The following is an 8,397-nucleotide window of genomic DNA, read 5'->3' on the forward strand; positions in this document are numbered from 1 at the left end:
AATGAAAGGTGTTGAATTTTCCCAGTTCGCATAGCCTATCTGAAATTTTTCTAATATGTAAAAGTTTTCATTTTAAAATTAATTAAAACATTTTATCCTTAGTTTGTACAATTGGGAAAGTGTCTGCCCTATATAGAGCTTAGAAAGAATGTCCTCACCATCTGAGAAAAGAAATATTCATATATATTTTCTTTAACTATTTCTATGGCTTCATTTTTCATATTTAAATCTTGAGTTCACCCTGGAATTTATCTTGGCATGATATGAAAGAAGGGCTTAAGTTTTTTCCCCCAAATGATTATCAAGTTGTCCCAATATTGTGATTAGTTAACCTGTGTTCTATATGCAAAAAAAAAAAAGGTACTTATGTTAAATATCAAATTCTTATACATTAAAACATCTCTTTGATGTTTTTATTGACTTTTAGTCAATTCTCTTCTGGTGCCAGGATCAATTATTGTAATTATTACAGAAATTACTCCTTTATTATGATCTTCTAGAAATTTTCTGAATATTCTTACACATTTATGTATATAATGTCTTAAAACACACAATCAGGGAGCGATGATGGGGAAGTGTAATTTGGGGGTATAGCAAAGTTTAGAGAAAGTGCTGATTTTTTTGTAGCTGGGTGTTAGGGAAATTGGGCTTAGGACCCTATTCTTTTTTCCTTTGTGTGTGTATGAAAGTGCTCATAAAAATCCTTAAATACAAATGTATGGATAAATAATTCAGATTAGATTGCATATGATTGGAATTGCATATACTTTCCTCTTCGGAAACATGTTCTTTCTTTTTAAGACCCCTTTTATGTGCTCCAATACAGTTTTGTAGTTCATTTTTTCATATGGTCCCCCTACTTTCTTAAAGAAAAAGCAAAACAAAAAGCAAGAAATCTTCATGCCTACTTTTTTTAGGGCTCTGTGTGTATGGGGGTGTTCACATTTCTGAGTATAGTTATGTGGGAAAACATTGCTTTGTACTCAATTACTTACCTTTGTATTGATTTCTACTTTTTCTCCTTATTTTGGGGCCTGTCAAGGAGAGAGCTCTGTGATCTTCACTTAATGCTAGACTCCCCTTATCATTTCCCATACGTATGACTCACTTTCATTAGACCTGTTTGCAAGCGCGTTAAACACATTGTTAACTGAGGTGGTGATAGCGGGCATTCTGCTGCTGCTCCTGACTTTAAGGAGAACGCCTTCCATCTGTTATTACTAGGTAAGAAATTAGCTATTGGTATGTCTCTGATCCCTTTTTATTAAATCTTAAACTTCAGGGCTCAGTGTTAAGTTTTTTTGTATACTTTTTAGATATACATAAAGAGGATAGTGTGTTTCTTTTTCCCCTTGATTTATTAATACTGTATAATGAATTATATTTTATTTCTTACTATTAAACTCTTGTACTTCTGAGTGTATTGGCTTATGAACAGTCTGGATCCTGTGGGCTATCTCTTAGCAATTCCCTAAATTGATGTCACTCCTCCAAAACAACTCCCATGGGTATATTTGTTTTGTGGCTTCAAAGTTAATTTGGGAGCAAGGAAAATGAAATGAAAAGACTGAAAATTTCTATTTTATATTGGAAGTTTGGTACATTTATACTGACTGTCATCTGTAACAGGGTCAAAATGTGCTCATTAAAATTCTAATATGGAAACAGTATAGCTTTTCTTATTTCCCTTAGCTAATTTTCTAGATCTAACGATTGATGAGGGAGGGGAAAAAAACCTCAAACTTTAATTGTTTAAGGAATTAGAATGGTTGCTTTGGGGTAAGTATTCAATTAATTTGAATAAAAGAACAGTTTTTCTCCCCTTTATTGGCTTCTGGTCCCTGCCATAAAAAACAAAATGGCCTCTTAGTACAGGTGAAATGTCGTATCCTGGACTTGACTTGCCGTGTAATCTTGTGTGGGTTATTTAACCTTTCTTGGCCTCCATTTCTTCATCTGAAAATTGGATATTAACTCGTAGCTATTTTATAGAATTTTGTGGGAATTGCATTAGTTAATATATTTTCAGTGATTAGAACATCATAAATGTTCAGTAAATGTTTATAATTATAGTAATACAATTATTATTGTTCTCATAGCGTTGGAGGTGAAAGGGACTTTGATGCATGTGCCATTTCCCAGTTGAGTGCTGTTGGAATGATCTGGTGTGTCTCTCTCCTGTCTCTACTTTTGAAGTGTCTGAAGCTGGTTTAATAATACTCTTTTTTTCCTGTTCTCTTGGCATAAGCAAGTAACAGGAATTACTTTTAGGGAACTCAGACATCTGTCTTTTTCAGATAGGCTAGTATGCAACTCTTGCTGGAGCTAGAGTTGATTAATTATTACTTCCTTCTCAAGTAATCATTAATAATAGGATGATCAATAACAGTATCTTTGGTGTGCTATGGTATGACATGGTTTTTATAATGGAAGGGTTTAGATGATTGGAAACTTCAGATCTTCCCTCCCACCCCCAAGTTTTTGTTTTGGCCACTTCAGTTTCAGACATTTAATTTAGTTTTATTTTTCAAGTTACATGCTTTCACTTATATTACTTCTTCATGAATTATAGAGATCTTTAAAAATAAAACTCTAGCTTTTCAAGTGTCATTGTCCTCTTGAAAAATTGAGCTAATAAGCCCTTTGGTGCTAAAAAAACAAAAGTAGCCAGATGCTTAGGAAAAAAAAAACCTACCATTTTCCATTTTCACTAAGAAATTCATCTATTAGCAAAATAATCTTTATGGGGTTATACTGTTGTGCAATCCCACATCCATCCCTCATCACCATTATGAATGAAGCTAGAACAAAATCTAATTTCAGGTGCCAGATGGGTACCACACAAAAGGCAATGATTCAGCACAGGCTCTAATTAGAGCGGCCACACTCTGAAGAGCTATTTGGATAATCATGGGGGCCATGAGGAATCGAGGTGAGCTTTCTTCTGCGTGTCAGGTCCTCCACATGTTCTTTCTCTACACTTAGAGCCTTTTACTTTTGCTGAGAAACTTGGTAGCTGCCTGCTGCTAGCAGCTGACCGTGGGTGTTATGACTAGCTTCTTGTTGGAAAAGTGATAGGGTTCATTTTCAGGCTCATTCAATGAGTCCTTGAAGAAGGAAGCATTGGTGGGTGGCGCCTGTGGCTCAAAGGAGTAGGGTGCTGGTCCCATATACCAGAGGTGGTGGGTTCAAACACAGCCCCGGCCAAAAAAAAAAAAAAAAAGAAGAAGAAGGAAGCATTGGAATGAAAAGGATTTCAAATCTCCAGATATAAAGTTTGAAATGTTCATGTGACTTTAGTGATAGTTGTGGAAAAGCTTAGGACTGGACACAGAAACAAAACAGTGAATCTTGTACCATGCTTGTGTGTCTCTAGAATTAGGATGGGCTCCTCTCATTTTTGTGGCAGTGTAATGGCAGAATAACAATCCTGGGAAGAGTGCATTTTTAATATAATAGTTTTACAGCAATTGTAAAATCTGAGCTTCCTAAAAATCCCAATGTTTGCTTACTCCGAGTTGAGAAAGGTAGACCATAATTCAATGTTCTTACCTCTATCACCAAAGATTGTACAATACATTTTGAGCTCCCCTATCCTCCAATTTGAAATATTAGTTATAACTGTAATTAGCCTTGATTCTTAGGGCTCATTAAGGCTCTTGGTGTTACAGATGCTTCAGAGTAGCATGAAGCTAACATTCAAGGAGCACCTTCTTGGAGCTTGGTACAGGGTTTAGTACGTGCTGACATGTAGGCTCATCGTCACAGCAGCCCTGCAGTGAGTCTGAATATCTATATTTATACTGACCCTGAAATTGACATTCAGAAGGGTTAAGTAGTTCCTCCTGGCTACAAAATTAGGAAATAACTGAAACAGAATTTGAATCCAGCTACAACTGGATTCTAAAACCCATAATATTTCACTAATTTCTCTCTTCCTTCGTCTCAAAATCAACATCTTTCATGTCATTTGCCCTTCCTTAAAGTTCTTTATTTTGAATGGGGTAAGCTATTTTTAAAGGGTATTCTACTAAAGGGGCTGACTTGATTTTATCTGTCACATATACCATGAATATGAAAGAAAAAGAGTATATTGAAAGTGGCTTTCTCATGGCAGTAAAGCATTAGTATTATTTCCTTCCTTCCTTTCTCCCTCCCTCCCTCCCTCTCTCTCTCTCTCTCTTTCTTTCTTTCTTTCTTTCTTTCTTACAGTAAAATGATGAGCACAGGCATCATCATAGCTCACTGCAACCTCAAACTCCTGGGCTCGAGTAATCCTCTTGCTTCAGCCTCCTGAGTAGCTGGGACTACAGGCATCCCACCACAATGCCAGGCTCATTTTTTTGTATTTAGTAGAAATGGGGTTTTGCTCTTGCTCAGGCTGGTTTAGAACTCCTAAGCTCAAGTAATTCTCCCTTTTTGGCCTTCTAGTGTGCTAGGATTGATAGGATTATAGGTACGAGCCACCGTGCTCTGCCCAAAAAGTATTATAATTTATGACTTATTCTTAATAGATCTTTACTTTGAACTTGTTACCTTCAACGCCCATAATACACTGGTAAAATACTAAAACCTTTTTTTTTTTTTTTTTAAGACAGAGTCTCACTATGTCGCCCTTGGTAGAGGGCTGTGTTGTCACAGCTCACAGCAACCTCAAACTCTTGGGCTTAAGCCATTCTCTTGCCTCAGCCTCCCAAGTAGCTGGGACTATAAGTGTCAGCCATAATGTCCGGCTATGTTTTTGTTGCAGTTATCATTGTTGTTTTAGCTAGCCCGGGCCTGGTTCAAACCCACCAACCTTGGTACATGTGGCCGATGCCACTGTGCTATGGGCCTGTCCAATTCTAAAATTCTTGAAAAGAAAAAGAAAATCCAAATTCTTTGTCCAACTTCTTTTCTGCTGTTATTTTTGATATTTAAAAAACTGCTTTTAGGGCAGCCTGTGGCTCAAGGAGTAGGGCGCTGGACCCATATGCTGGAGGTAGCAGGTTCAAACTGGCCCAGGCTAGACTCTGCAACAACAACAAAACTGCTTTTACCATTGATTAAAAGTTTCCTCCAAAGTAACAGGCATATACAATTTCAGTCTGTGGGTGTTAATGACACCACCATAGTGGGCTAATTCCCTTGCAAGGATGCTAATGGGTTGTTGCTTCCTAAGAGGCAGAGAATTGATAGGTTTGTGTTTCTACTCCTAGGTTTTTCTGGTTTCTTGGTTGTGTTACATTCCTTGTTGATGTTTCTTTTAATTAACATTGAGTTTCTTCATTTTATGCGTTGTTCTTCTTCTGTTTGTATGGTTTGCGGGCAATGACTCCTTGGGTAGCAATTGTTAATCAGGGAGAAATGATTGCCTGAGGGCACTTTCTGAGTCACTTGGTGCTAAGATAGCAGTTGTTCTACTGAAACCTCATTAGAACAACTTTTATGCACCTGCCTTAAGTAAAATCTGCGTGGTGCTTTCCCAACTCTTTTTGTCTTTTGTATCTTTAACTCTGGTTAATTTTCTTCAAATTCTCATGTCCTAAGTAGTCGGAAACAATAGTATTTTTAGGTCTCAAATACATATAATTCAGTTGTAATTTTCCTTCATCTTTGGGGCCTGTTCACAATGTAGACTTTTCAGGAAAGTAAAAATTAGGATTCATTGCTGACTGACAAACAGAAACAAGTAAAGAACAAAGGGGTATGTCAGTAAAAAAATTCTGGAAGGAAGTTCTGAAAGGATAATTATTTAAAGATGATAATTTTGCTTCTGCAGCTCAGTTCAAGAAAGCCATACATAAAAGAATGCCAGATCCACGAGATAAATTCTCTCAATCTCTCTGAGTTCTATCTACCTATCTATGTATCTTTCTGCCTATAAGTGCTTTTCTTATTTTAGCTAGAGAGGCAGAATGGTTCATGGTTCAGAGCTGATTTCACAATGGAAAGTGTAGATTAATATTTGCAACACATAATTTGTAGACTACACTCTGTGCATGCATTTCACAACCTTGAGTCAAATCCCACTCTAACATTGTTTAAATTTTAAAAGCATTCAAATGACAAACTTGAATATGATATGAAACAGAAAAATGTCAAAAAAGAGAAAAGCCTCAATGCCTCCATGAACTTCACTTTTCTTTGTGAATCGTGAAGAGCCTGGACCAGAGATTTTATGGGGATCGTGCTATTGTCATTTTGTTTTTTCCCCTGGTGACTCAGGGATTTTTATCCTGAGGCTCTCAATGGGTCTGTTATAATTTAGCTGGTGATGACACATCCCAGAGGCTCCTTCCATATTGGGCCTCAGGCCAGCAGACTACGCACAGAGCTGTCCTATGATTCACAGGACAAAACTGCTCTAGACACCGCCCACTGCACAGGCGGGAAGGGCACCATGAGGCAGTGGGCGGAAGTATGGTTAGGAAAGTTGTTGAATGGAAGCTTTTGTTGTAACTTTCTTCTCTGCGGCAGGAAGCTAAAACCAAGGCAAGGTATTATCAAGCAACAGACCCTACATTTGTAAGAGATGAATTGAAAGCATCCTGGTCTTTTATTTAGGGTGAAAAGTTGTGGCATAGAGAACTACAGTTATTTCAGGTGGGGGGAACAGCCATAAAACATGGAATTCCAGAAGGAGAAGTAATTGATTTACTGCTAAATGACTCAGCTGGACCATTTTGAAATACTAGTCAAGGTGAGTGTTGAAAGAGAGGGTACTCTGGCATTTCCATACCCTTGGGAGTGAAGAAATAGGCTACTCTCTCTGATGATGTACTTTTATTTTCTAAAATGTCAATTAGTTTTTAATAAATTGGTACTGACGTCAAAAGTGGCTTGTGTTCTCTTATGTAAATGAGACCGCCTGCCCATGATTCATTCAATGGGCATTTTCAGCAGCTATCTGGGCATCGAGCTCTGCGGACACCTCCTCTGTGGCAAGAAAGGTTGGACCAGATGCAGAAAAGAGATGAAAGGAGCTGTCAGTCTCTAGTTTCATGTTCCTTTTCCTCGAGTTGGGGAAGAACACCAGTATATGAAATGGCATTTGAATAACTTAAAGCACAGTGTTCGCAAGAGCAGAATAACTCACAATGGGCTTTGAAGCCATTCAGTGTATGAATCACTTACTGCCTCCTGGGGGTCCCACACCAGCTATCCTGAGCTTCCGCACAGCACTTAGTGCATCCTGTTATTTGGTTTTCTCTCCCACTAAACTCACAGCTCCTCATGGAGAGAGATTTTTATTACATTTATCTCTGGGTCCCCGGACCCTGTCCGAGTTCAGCGCATACCACAAGTGCCTAGCAAATGTCTGGTGCATGAATTAGTGAGAAGGATTGCTGTTATCATTTGGGAGGAATAGCAGGAAATTCAATGATGGTTTTATATGATCATTAACTACAAAGTAAAAGATACGATTGTTTTCATTCTAGAGACAAAATGTGCTTTCCTCTTCATAATTCTAGTCAAGGGAAGCAGTTCAGTGCAGCAGAGTTCTGTAAACATTCACTGAGAGTGTTTTACGTTGTGATTGCATATATAAATAGGAAATCTTTTCCAACCTCAGAGGACTTAGAGTCCTGAGTGGCGGCAGCAGTGACACACAGGTAAATAGATCATTTCAATATACATTTGGCTAATGTCCTGTCGGAGGCATTCAGGAAGCATTACGGGACAAGAGAAAAGAGGCACTGGCTCAGGCTGGCAGTCGGGGGGAGATAGCCCCTGAGTTAAGTCTTGAAGAAGCAGTAGCTAAATTAAGGAAGAAGGGTGTGGGTAGGGAGAAGAGGAAGAGAGAAAAAGTTAAGACCCAGGACGTGGAGAGGACAAAGCAGACAGATGGCACTGAAACGATGAAAACTAGTGAGTTATCAAGGAATCTAATGTAGAACCAGGTTCCCAGTGGCCCATCACAGTATGGTGCTCTGCACGCTTCATGGGGAACTGATCAAAAGTAGATTCCTGGGTCCCTCTCCAGGAAGTTCTGATGTGTTCGTGGAGAGTGAAAGAATCTGCATTTGGTAGCATTCCAATAGGAGCTGCGGTAGGGAAGCACTGGTAAAGGCTGCTCAGACACAGCCTGATGGACTTTGATGGAAATTTGATGGAATTTTCAGGGAGACAGTAAGAGGTTCAAACAGTTGAAAGGGAACCAAACTTGTTCCAGCTAAACTTAGGTAAAGAGCCTTGTTATTAATGTTATGTTCTGAATATTTCTGTTGCTAATTCTGTCAGACTTTCCCTCTCACTTTGCATTTTTTCCAACTTACAGTCATATGAAAATATCAAGCTCCTGTTGGTCCTATATAACCTACATTTCTTATTTGCTGATTCATTTTTTTATTTGCGTTTGTCTATTTTCCACGTCCCTTGCTTTCCAAGAAATGAGCACAGCAGGGAGAGCTCAGT

This window comes from Otolemur garnettii, unplaced genomic scaffold (assembly GCF_000181295.1).
Source record: "Otolemur garnettii isolate 467f Iridium unplaced genomic scaffold, OtoGar3 scaffold00005, whole genome shotgun sequence".
Taxonomy (NCBI): domain Eukaryota; kingdom Metazoa; phylum Chordata; class Mammalia; order Primates; family Galagidae; genus Otolemur; species Otolemur garnettii.